The sequence below is a fragment of the Loxodonta africana genome, chromosome 10, assembly GCF_030014295.1.
Source record: "Loxodonta africana isolate mLoxAfr1 chromosome 10, mLoxAfr1.hap2, whole genome shotgun sequence".
In the NCBI taxonomy this organism is placed as follows: Eukaryota; Metazoa; Chordata; class Mammalia; order Proboscidea; family Elephantidae; genus Loxodonta; species Loxodonta africana.
The window spans coordinates 67,682,395-67,695,301 of NC_087351.1; positions in this window are offsets into that span (position 1 = coordinate 67,682,395).

Below are 12,907 nucleotides of genomic sequence, written 5' to 3' on the forward strand. Positions count from 1 at the left end.
ACCACATTCCTGGCCAGGTGTGTGTCTCCATCATGCCTCCCCCTGCCTTTCCTTTGAATGGAAGTGGGTGATGGTTAGGACAGAGCCAATAAACTTAGTAAGCCTGGGTCAAACGAGGTCAGCTGAGTCTGACATGAAAAGGAGAGACCCCATCCATTCTTTCACTCACTCTTTTATCCTTTGAAGCTGCTTTCTTTTTAAAGAGACCCCCTGCAGATGCAGGCTCTTTGGTGGGAACAATTCCCCGTTACGTTGAACTAAACCGTAAAACCAAACCCATTGCTGTTGAGTTGATTCTGACTCATAGCAACCCTATAGGACAGAGTAGAACTGCCCATAAGGTTTCCAAGGAGCAGCTGGTGGGTTTGAACTGCTGACCTTTTGATTAGCAGCCAAACACTCAGCCACTGCACCACCAGGGCTCCTATGTTGAACTAGCAAGTGAGAAATACCTTTGGAAAGAATGCTTTTGTGTATTTTTGTTGGTCCTCGTGGAGGCTACTAACTGAAGTGACACAATGTTTAACCAGGGCATGGGGTTCCTGCCAACATCTGGGCTGTGCACTGAGGCTTAAAAAACCCTACCATTTTATCAAGTAGAAACAAATAATCACATGTATTAGCAGGGAGTTGAAGCAGCCTTTAAATAAGCAGAAATGTTACAATGTCATCAAATGATTTCCCCAGTTCCTTCTCTTCCCTTGGAATGCACTGCCTATAAAATATACAAAATTAATATTCTTCACTGGGCAGGTGGTTTTTAAGCAGACACTATGGATAGACTTGTAACCCTGCGTAGGAGACTCAGTACAAGCATTTCATCAGACCAATGGTTCGCAATCAATTTTGCCTTCCAAGGAGCCCTGGTAGTGTGGTGGTTAAGAGATACAGCTGCTAACCAAAAGGCTGGCAGTTCAAATCCACCAGCCACTCCTTGGAAACACTATGGGACAATTCTACTCTGTCCGATAGGGTCGCTATGAATCAGATTGACTCGACAGCAATGGGTTTGATTTTGTTTTGGTTAAGGGCCGTTGGGCAATGCCTGGAGACATTGTTGGTTATTACAGCTAGGGGGAGGGTGCTGCTGGTGTCTAGTAGTAGAGGGCAGGGGTATTGCTACATAGCCTACAGACCCCACAGCAAAGAATTATGCAGCCCAACTGGTTAACAGTGTCAAAGCTGAGAAAGGCAGCATTAGACAGGCGCTTTTCCAGCTGGCTCTGTGTGGCACTGGGATGTGAATTCCGGGTAGCCCAGTCTAACCAACTTGACTCTCACGGCACACAGTGGTACGAATGATGTTTTGTTTGTACCGACTCCATCCTCGGTTCTGAGCTGGGCTCCTTACAGACATCATCTCATTTAATTCTCACAACAGTCCTGAAGTATGTAGATGAGGGAGTGGAGCCTCAGAAAGGTTATATTGTCTGCTCAAGGCCACATAGTCAGTAAGCAAAGGAATCGATATTTGCACCCAGGTCTGTTCCCTCTGTAGCCTTGTTTGCCTCTTCCTGAGATAACCAAGGAGAAAGGCTGTGGCTAAGGGTCTGGATTCTTTCATGCAGTTTTGGGACAGATTTTATCCAAAAATTGGTCTTCGTCTCCTTCTGCCAACCTGCAGGTGGAAGGCATTTTCACCTTTGTCACTGTGTTTTTCATGAATAGTGGCTTTGGCTGGTACCCTTTCAGAAGTAACAGCAAATATCATTTGACACAACGGGGAATTTTGGCAGGCTAAGTGGGGAAAGCCGGCCTCAGTGCCCCTGGGTGTGCGTGGGCTGTCTCCAGGGCTGATGCTCCGTACTGGGTGAAGCTGACGTGCTCTGATCCACATCTGTGAGGAGATGGAAGCTCAGGGAAGACTCCTGGCAACCATCTGAAAGAAAGATGAAAGGTGTTCATTGAGGATCAGAATTGGCATTCGTCACGGAACCTGGGAAAGTCCTGACTGGCCATTTCTCGCCCTGATCGCCTGACTTCATTGGTCCCCCAGGAGTGTTTTCTGTGCTGACTGAGGTAGACTAAACAGTTAAGACAAGGCCTCTGCCCTCAGTAATGTGCAATAAGAGGCACAGCTGTTAGAAGAGGCTCTACCAGGATTTGTTTTCTGACTTTCTCTTTGCTTCAGAGTCTCTGAGTTCAAGTGGGAATTTGGATTTCATGAGGAGAAGTGCAAATGTAAAATTCATTCTTTAAAGCTGAGCTTGGAGCAGCCCTAGGCAAAATTGCGATGTCTGTGAAGTGTGCCTTCTGGTCTACAAGGCCCTTCTTTTTGCCTTTTTTTCCTTGACTTTCTTTATTCTTCCATCTATTCCCCTAGCTCCACGGCAACATTTCCCCTTCACAAAATTTCCTTAGATAGTAAAGTGAAAGTGATTGCTAAGACTTGTTGGGCTTTGAACAATTCATTCTCTAGTTCAAATCCCTGTTGAGAATGTGCATTTCTAACAACTCCCCAGGAGATGCTAACGCTGCTGGTTAGGGACCAGTTCTGAGAACCTCTAGTAGAGCAGTGGCTCTCAAAATTTATTATACGTAAGAATCACCTGGGAATCTTGCTAAAATGTAGATTCTGATCCAGTATATCTGGGGTGGAAATATAAATTCTCAGTGGAATGAACCAGTTGGAAGCCCTGGTGTTACTTATAACTGAAAAAACCAAACTCACTGCTCTTGTGTTCATTCTGACTCATTGCGACCCCACAGGGTTTCCAAGGCTGTAAATCTCTGGGGAAGCCAACTGCTACATATTTCTCCTGAGGAGCTACTGGTGGTTTTCAAACCACCAATCTCTCAGTTGGCAGTCAAGTGCTTTACCCACTGCACCACCAGGGCTCCTTGGTGTTAATTATACCCCTAGGTAATTTTACATTTTGAGAATAAGTAGCCTTAAACCAAAAAAAGGGGGTGCGATTGTATAGTGGAAAGAACAGTGTACCGCCATAAAAATAATTAGCATTCATTCAGCACCTTTTATGTAACAGGCAACTGTGGTCCACATTGTTGCTTGCCTACCCAGCAGTCATTCCACGCCAACCCCTCATTCTTGTTGGCAGAGCCCAGATGTCTGGTTGGTCCCCTTCTGTGTGTTCCAGGAAGGTGACCATACCAAGTGCCAGGAGCTACATCTTGGCCTAAGCCAATCATGCTCCCTGGATTCCTGTTGCGAGGGGTTGGCTTAAGCAAGGGAATGTGGTGCAATCCTGGTCAATGAGAAGTAAGGGGGTTTCTGAGGGAGGCTTTCCTCCTTGATACAGAGTCTCTTGGAATCGCCCAAATTCTGAACTTCTTGTTCTCTGAGATAATAAATTCTTTATTATTATTTTTTTTTTGAAGATACTGTTAGTTGGGTCTTCTCTTATTTAGAGCTCACAGTATCCTAATGGCTACTGTGCTGTATACTTTTATGTAGATTATCTGACTTAATCTCACAACTTTATATAAATGGTAAAGGGGGGCTTAGAGAGCTTAAATGACTTTCCCAAAGTCACACAAGCCCAAGTAGGGGTCCCAAATCAAAATACCTGCCTTCAAAGAATTGGGCTCTTAACTGCTATGGTCAAAAATCTCTCTCGTGCCATGGTATCTTTCAGGGACATTTATTGGGCCTCATTTTCTGGTCTGTGAGGGAAGAGACTGTATTGATGGATTCAAATGTCCTTTCTTGCTCTAAAGTTCTAGGAATAAAACTCCAACTCTAAAATTCTTGGTTCTCTCTGAGACCAAGTCCAGGCATCCAAGAATGGAGTCTGTATTTAGTTGGCTCCTTGGATGCAAACAAGATATTCAATTCTGGATAACTCAAGCAGAAAAGAAATTTATTGTAACATATCGATGGATCACAGTCAAAGTCATGCCCTAGAGACAGCCCGGTGAGGAAGTCACTGCCATCCCCATGCTTACACGCAGGATTCCACAGCCAGCAAGATTGCTACCACCTTGCCGGACACTGGAGGTCCTTGCTGGTGGCCTCAGAACAAATTCTAGACTGTTCCTGATTCTTCACTTGCTTCAGGTTAATAATCTCAGGCAGAAGCATCTTAGGTCATATGGACTTAAGTTATATTCCCTGGTTGGGCCTGGGACATCCAAGATGGTGCACTCTGTTGCTCACATGGCTAGAAGGTGGTGCTGGTGGTTGGATGGAAGCTCATCTAGGATTGTTGACTGGAGTGCCTTGGTTCTCCTCCACATGGCCTCTCCATATGGCTTGGTCTTTTCACAGCATGGTAGCTGAGTCCCAAGAGGTAGTCTTCCAAGCACGAGCTACAGGTTCTTAAGGTTCAGTATTGGCAGCTACATAGCATCATTTCTGCTACAAGTCATAGGACCAGCTCAGATTTAAGAGCAGCGGTGGCAAATAATTCACAGCCACCTTTAAGTCACCACAGGAGTAAATGAAATTAATCACCACAAGTGCTTGTTACTGTTAATCACCAGCAGTGCTTGTAAGTGTCTGGGCTACGATAGGTGACAAATATCATCTATTAATATTAAGAACGGAGTCCTTGGGTGGCACACATGGTAAAAGCTCAGCTACTAACCAAAAGATTGGCCATTTGAATCTACCCACAGACACTTTGGGGAGGGGGAGAAGGTCTGGTGATCTACTTCCCAAAGATCGTAGCCATTCGAAACCCTGTGGGAGCACAGTTCTACTCCAACACACATGAGGTCACCATGAGTCAAAATCCACTTGACAGCAACTTTTTTTTTTTCTTTAATATTAGGAGTAGAAATCCTCTTGCTTGGCTCTTTGTATTCTGCCCATGAGGGCTTACTGCTCATCTTTCATCACTCAATGAGTGTTTCTTGAGGAATACCCTTCCAACATTGGTTTTCACAACTCCTTGGTTTCCCCAGAGTTCTGCAGGCCTAGTGCTCTCCCTTCAGGAGCCGTGTGCCCTTTAACACATCCAGGAAGAAAAGAGGTGGGCAGGCTTAGGGCATGCTCTGAGGTGATTTGATTGACTCAAGGTCTTTTTCCCTCTCGGCTGCTGAGATATGAACTCTCAACCTCAGAAAAGGACCCAGCCTGTGGGTAGACAGAGGGTCAAAGAGGACTTTAAAGAGAGGACATGCCTGCTCATACTAACTCTGTTTATTGAAGACTGCCTGTGAAACCTGTCCATTTGTTAGGAGCAGAGAGTGCTAATTATTAAATTCCCGTTAGGACACATCCCCTTGAGAATATAAAACCCACTGCCGTCGAGTCAAGAATATACAGCCCTAAATTTTACAGCAAAAGAAAAAGAGGATTCTGTTTGAAAAGTTGATTTCAACTGGGTGTAAAAGCTTATCCCAAGTTGGAAGAAAGGAATAGTTGTAAAAAGAAGGGGCCAGGCAAGTAATGTAAGGGAGTTAAGTGGTTGGGTGTAATACAGTAGGGGCTGGTGAAGACTGGGCAAAAATGGAGAGTGACAGCCCCATTGAAGTGGGTAGCCATACATCTTCACTTGTGGCCATATAGACAATTGTTAGATCTTGACATTTTTAAAGAAAAGCCTGAAATCCAGACTTTCCTCTGAAATTTTCTGTGTAAAATATGTTGGCAACAAGTTAAAAATTTTTGAAGGCACATGTAGACTCATTAAATACACACATACACACATACCTGTGGGCAAGTTGCCGCTGGCAGATGATCCATTTGGGAGCCTGTATCAGAAGAATGGAAAGATAGATAGGCAGGAGAGTACATGCTTTTATTCAGTGACATTTTTCCTTATTATTTTAGTTCTAGGCCCACATCACAGCACAGGGGCAAGGGAGATATTGGGTATTTATAGACTATGTTGGGACAAAGTAGTTAAAAAAATACAAAGTTTTGTCCTTACCTATTTAATCGTTAAAATAATGACATCATTTGTGTCAGTGCTGATCTCTAAGGCGTCAGGAAATGATTGAGCTAAGTTTTAATCAGCTCCATACAAGAGAGCAAAGAAATGCCTGTGTCTTGTCAGTTGATTGGTTGAGCACAAGTGCTGGTCTTCCTGTTTTAAGGGGAAGGAAATAGAGATTCATAGAGGTTCCTTTAGGAACTGACCAGAAATCCCAAAGAAATCCAGTGTTTGAACCGAGACAAGTACTATAAACGTCCGTGCTTGCGTCCAGGTAAAGATTCCACCTGAGTAGATGTGAAACAATTACAAGTAGTGTTCACTGGGGAAGGAGGGAAAGCAAGAGGTATTCAGGTTCTGCATAAGGAAGTATTTAGAGATTAAGAGGACTAAAAGGCCCTGGAACAATGGAAAGAGGCTCAGAGATCTTTTTTTCCGCCTGAAGTTTCTAAAGGGAAGAATTAGCAGCTTTTTTCTTCGCAATGCTCAGAAGCTACCCTGCTCAGAAGGGAGTGGGTGAAAGGAAGCCCCCCAGATCCTCTTCCCTCCCGTGATTTCTTCTACAGCCCAGCAGACAAAGGCCCCCCAGTTCACTAACTCACTAGAATGATTTACCAGCTGTCTCTTCCCCCAGGAGGTAAACAGGCAATAAAATAAATGAAATTCCTATTCTTTATTGCTTGACCCCCATAAATCATTTCTCACCCCGGGTAAGCACTTATCTCTAAGGCATTGCAAAATATTTAAAATACTGTCTCCTTTATTATGAATGAAATAGAAGAATTGAGCAAAAACCCAATGACGACGTGTCTTAGTGCAAGGATGGTGCTATAAGCAATAACTGTTGAATTTCAGAAAATGGGAGTGTATGTGTGTGCACTGGGAAGAACGCAGATTCTTGGGGGCCCCTCAGTTTCTTCTGTCCTGTTCCAAACATTTGCTAGGATTACATTCACTTATGGAAGTTTAGGTCTTTACAGAGCAATTCATAGATAAGATCATATGGGATATTACTTTCCATATTTGGTTGTTTATAAAGTCTATCTTGAGCTAAAAGCTTATTGTACCTAAATAGGGGGCTTTTGTGTGGTGCTGGCAAACAGGCGGGGTGCTATCCTGTCACTATGACAACAAGCATTTGCATTAAGAGCAGCTCCTCAGACCACATTACAGTCACGTGGCCTGGAAGGACCCTCCCCCAAAAGCCCTTATAATCTTCCCTGTAAGCGTGATAGTTAACATCTTCCAAACATACTCATTAACCACGTTCTGTAACAGATAATTACCTACTGTAGTTAGTACTTTCTATCCCTGAGTGCTTTGTGAAATTCAGAGCGCAAGAGCTGCTCAGCGTCACTTACCTAACAAGTAGGATAAAGCAGTTTGGCTTCTCCTTGAAATCCAGGAAAATTTGCATTTCCACGAAAATATTGTGTTGAACCTGGGATCGTGCGTATCTGTCATCATACGCTCCCGGCTGTTCACCCCTGTCTTCAAATACCTATCCCAGAAGCCTCCACAAGGCCACGAGCTCCCTTCTCCTGTCTGTATTTCTGTTTCCCCGCGAAGCCTGCAAACTTATTGAACTTTTAGTGCCCGTTTGTGCTTTAGATTTGTTGCACTCGCTTGCCAAGATGCGTAGGGAATTTTTTTCTGTTGACAGCAATTTTCCCTGTAGGTTTCTCTTTATCAAGTAACATTCCCTAAGATTTCTAAGGCTCGTGTCTGGCCAAGAGCTAGGGAATCGTGTTTCTCTTCTGGCTCTAGTTTGAACAGGAAAATCTCTCCTGCACAGGAGAAAGCCTCCCTTTCCAGGTTCCCTAACTCCCTTTTTTCCTTGGAGTTATTCTCAGAACTTGAGGGAGTTAGACGAACTGGATGTTATAAAAAAGAGAGAGAGAGAGAGAAGACTCTAAAACCCCAAGCCATAACAGAAATTAATCATTACTAACACCTTTTGGAGTAGTGGTTAAGTGCTACGGTTGCTAACCAAAGGGTCGGCAGTTCGAATCCGCCAGGCGCTCCTTGGAAACTCTATGGGGGAGTTCTACTCTGTCCTATAGGGTCACTATGAGTCAGAATTGACTTGATGGCACTGGGTTATTTTGTTTTTTTTTAAACACCTTTTCAGGCATATGATTAAAGCACTGCAGTATTTTATCTTGTTATTACACAAATAGGATGAGAAATCGTTATGGTGATAAAGAAGGCTTAGGTTTTTTAAATATTACCTGGCTGGGGTGTCAGGATCCTACAAATAAAGCCCTTGACTGTAATAACCTAGGTCATTTCTTGTGGGGCAGGGTTGGGGCACTAAGGAGGAGAATGTGAATCATACAACTTGTCAACTCCTTGTCAACATTTCTTTGCCAATAAAATTCAACTAAAATGAGCTTCCAGGGCTATGTGTGTGCCATATTTTCTGAACTCCAAATCAGAACCCATGTCAAAGCTATCATAGTTGTGTTGGTGATAAAATCAATATTTCCAAGCTCACACAACCTAAGGAAATTTGGCTTTGTCAAAACTCTTCTTGGAGGGGAAAAAAGACCCAGGAGAGGACACAAGAGGTCAACTTGTTGGATACAGGGGTGTGGGGGTACTGGGGAGAGGCTGTCACATGTTGAATACAAACATACACGTATATATATATATATATATATATATACATTAAAAAAATACATGTATATGTGTAAAACCAAAACCAAACCTGTTGCCGTTGAGTCAATTCTGACTTGTAGTGACCCTATAGGATAGAGTAGAACTGCCCCCACAGGGTTTCTAAGGAGCGCTTGGTGGATTTGAACTGCCAACCTTTTGGTTAGCAGCCGAACTCTTAACCACTATACCACCGGGGTTTCCATATATGTGGGTATGTATGTAATAACCATCACAACAGGCTCAAACATACCAATGATTATGAAGACCGCACAGGACTGGACCATGTTTCATTCTGTTGTACATAAGGTCACCATGAGTTTGAGCTGACTCGATGGCAACTAATAATATATGCTTGTGTGTATTTTTTCAGTTTTCTTTAACGAGCCACTCAGGACTTTAAAACAGCAGCTGGCTGGGCCACCTCTAGCTCCTCAATTTGGTTTTGGCTCCAGCTGCATGATGGTTTCTACAGCATTACAGCCCCTGTTTCCCCACCCTCTCCCCAAAGCCCAGGAAATGGGACCAGTCCCCAATTTGTGCTGCACTCCAGGCAAAACTTCACTCATAATGAGCTAGCTCCCTTGTGATGCAAAAAACCATTAAACCTCTGCCATGAATGCCCAACAGTGAACCGAATTACACATTTCCTTCTCCCAGTTGAGTATTGTTTTATTTAATATGCTCATACCTTTCTAATGATAGGTATGAAATTGTCAAGTATATGAGAAAAACATATTGGGCTCTGGTTGTGCGTGTGTCTGTGGTTGTGTCACAAAACTTCTCTCATTAATACTACTATGAGTAAAGAGTCTTCCGGGGTAAGACATCGATTGAGACACTATCTGGATGTATTCCTGAAGCCCTAAGGCAGAGCAAATTCTTGACACACAGGGTATAATCAGCCAAAATGGAAGGTGTCCAAGGTGCTGGAGTTAGATTTTCTGTTCTTACACACAGTGGGGTATTTCAGAACCTCTTTGTCATAACCGAGTGGACACAATTTGTAGGGATGGATGACAATGTGCTGGGGCACGAAGACAGCAGCTGGCTGTTGTTTAACCGACTCATTGTTCTGCATTAATTTGATCTTTTTTTTTTTTGTCAGAGCCCCAGTGGTGATGAACTCATTTAGAATCTCTCTGTCTGCCACATGTCAGTTCAGAAATATTCCAAAGCCATGTGGTATTAGTTATGCGATATGGGATCTGGGCCAACCAATTGGATCTAAGCAATGTGAATAAATTTTATTCATTGGCAAAATTAATAAACAGCCGCTGTGACTTGAGCCAGTCAGGAGGCAGCTTACTGATAACAGTTGAGTGCCTTTGGGATGAACTGGCCCAGCCCTCATTTGGCTTCAGCCACACAATAGTTCTATTGTGTATATCAGTCAGCATGTCGGGGTCCACAGGGCACTGTCACAGCTCCGCACCAATGTCCATCAGATAAACTGACTAAATCTGCATTAATCACAGTGCCCTTGAGTGTTGCCACGAGGATCAATTGATTTGGATTGGAAAAAATGCATTTCTATCATGGTTGGAAGCTATTACCTGGTGACAATGTTCTACTACATTGGTGTTATCTTTTAATTAATGAACACTGAGGAATAAATTCAGGCCACGACCACACGTGTATGCTATTGGGAACAGGGAGCAAGTAGAGAGAATGAGTCCCTCTATCTCTTACCTAGAGTAACATGAAAATTCCTTTCAGTAGCCTACAAGACTTGACATTATTGACTTCTGCTTACCTGCCTGATAATCTCCTGCCCCTCCCACCTCATGCATTCTTCTCCCCTGGTGCTGGCCTTCTTTCCTGCTTTAGGCCTTTGCACTTGGTATCTTCTGCCTGGAACACTTTGACTCCCAGTTATTTTCGTGGCTGGCTCTTTCTTGTCACTCACATCTCAGATCAAATGCCACCTCCCTATGGAGAGTTTCCCTGATCACTAAATAGTAAGGCCCCATTCCTTCTTTTCTTATTACGTTATTCTGTTTTATTTCCTTCATAGCACTTATAGCCATCTGCAATTCTGTTGTTCAATAGGTTATTTATTTGTAATGTAGCTCCATTTGTGTTCTCCACTGTATTCCCAGCCTCTAGCAGAGCCTGATACACAGTAAAAATAAAAAAATAAACAAAAAACAAGTGGTTGCTAGGTCGATTCCAACTCATGGTAACCCCATGTGTATCAGAATGGAACTGTGTTCTCTAGGGTTTTCTTCATTTCTGTTTTGTTTTAGAATTTTTTTTAATTGTACTTTAGATGAAGGTTTACAGTGCAAACTAGCTTCTCATTAAACAATTAGTATACACATTGTTTTATGACATTGGTTGCCAACCTCATGACATGTCAATACTTTTGCCTTCTCAACCTTATGTTCCCCATTACTAGCTTTTCTGTGCCCTCCTGCCTTCTTCTCCTTGCCCCTGGGCTGGTGTGCCCATTTAGTCTCGTTTTGTTTTATGTGCATGTCTAATCTTTGACTGAAGAGTGAACCTCAGGAGTGACTTCATTACTGAGTTAAAAGGGTGCCCGGGGCCATATTCCCAGGGTTCTAGGGTTTTCAATGGCTGATTTTTTTGGAAGTAGTTCACCAGGCCTTTCTTTTAAGGTGGATCTGGGTGGACTCAAACTTCCAACCTTTTGGTTAGCAGCTGAGCACGTTAACCATTTGCACTACACAGGACTCCCTGAAACACAGTGGGCGCTTAATAAACTTTGTGGAGTAAGTGGATTTCTCTGGCTCCTGCATCTGTTTTTGAATAAGTGCGTGATTACATGGTTCACAGGAAAGAATGCTTCACCAGAAAGCTTGACTGCTTCTAGCCTAGACTCTGCCCCTAACCTACTGGGTGGCCTTGGGCAAGTCACTCAGCCTTTTTTGGGCTAATTGATCACTTTAGGGCTCCTCAGCTCTAAAGCATTGTTTCTAAGTGCTTGTTGAAAGGGCAGTAAATTGGGAATGGGTATTTTCTGTTTAATCATTAGAGTTTTAGCCTTGAAGGGAATGGGAGCAGGCAGTGCCACAGTAGACTATCCCTGGATGAGATGGGGGTAGTCCTTAGGGTACCAGAATGCACATCATTTCACAGCTTCCACACTATTTAACAGATATCCAGTCAGGATTCCTATCTGGGAGGTTGGTTTTCTCTCTTTGGTGCCCTGTGGCTCAATAAGTATTAATAGGCCAACACAATTACTTTATTAGTAAATGAAAAAGCTTATACTACTGTACAGTAGCTTCTGTCTATATTGCGAGGGTCCAGTTCCTCTAGTAGAGCATGTGAAGGAAGCTTAGGCAAAGTCACAGGGAGAAAATGAGTTGTGAGAATGAGGTAAAAAGGTCCCTGTGTTCCTCTTCCTGTGGGCATAGAAGCCTGCTCATTTATCCTGTGCTGATGACAGTCCTTATCTCTCATTCTTACTTAACATCTTCAAGTTCAGAAGCCTAGAAAGCAGGTTCATGAGGTTGGATGGCTATGCTGTTCCCAGCTTTAAGAGGCATTGCACCTTGATATGTTTTAAAAAGGATCAAGAAATTTCAAAAGCAAAAAAATACAAATGGCAGAGTGCTTATGTGAAAGTGGAGATATTTCTCCCAACGTTAGAGACTGGATGCTGTCTTCTGAGAAAAACAAAAATGAAGCTATTAACTAAAAATAAGAACAGTAAAATCAACCCCACATAAATTCTTTGGAGGAAAAAAGATGTGATTTTCAATAGAGGTTTTGGTGCAGAGGACTTGTTCCATAGATATGAGTTGTTCTGATGCAATTTTCTCAGATTATAACTTGTTTCTTGCATAGCAATCCTCCAATATGCCCCTACCACATGTGTAGACTAAGTGAAATTTTTAAAATTTTCCTCCTGAAGGAGAAAATATGAAAAAAAGTAACCTTTCAGAAGAACTTTTCATTGAAAGAAAAGCCATTGCCACCAGTGAAGAATTTACCTGGAGTCTACATGAAAGGCATTTTCAGAGACAGTTATTTTATATCCAGTCAGCCCATGTTCCTCAAGAAATTATTTTCTTGGAAAAAAAATGATTGTTTTTCTGAAAATGTTGTGTCCTAAATTTTTGTTTTTTAAATTCATAGTTCTATGCACGTGTGGTAGAAGCAATCCCCATCCCCACCCCGGCAAATGGTAATAATGGAGTTTAACTAATACAAAATGGTGTGGTTTCTGGTTATAAGGTAAACTATCACTTGTAGGAGATCATTTCCCCTGCCAGGAACACCTAGAAAACATGGATAAAACACTAAAAAAGAAAAAAAAAAAAATTGAAAGCATCAGAGAGCTGCCAAGCCTGCTACAATTTGAAGAGCCACATTCTAGTAGGAAGGAAAAAACCAAAAAAAAAAAAAAAAAAAAACCAAACCTGTTGGCATCGAGTTGA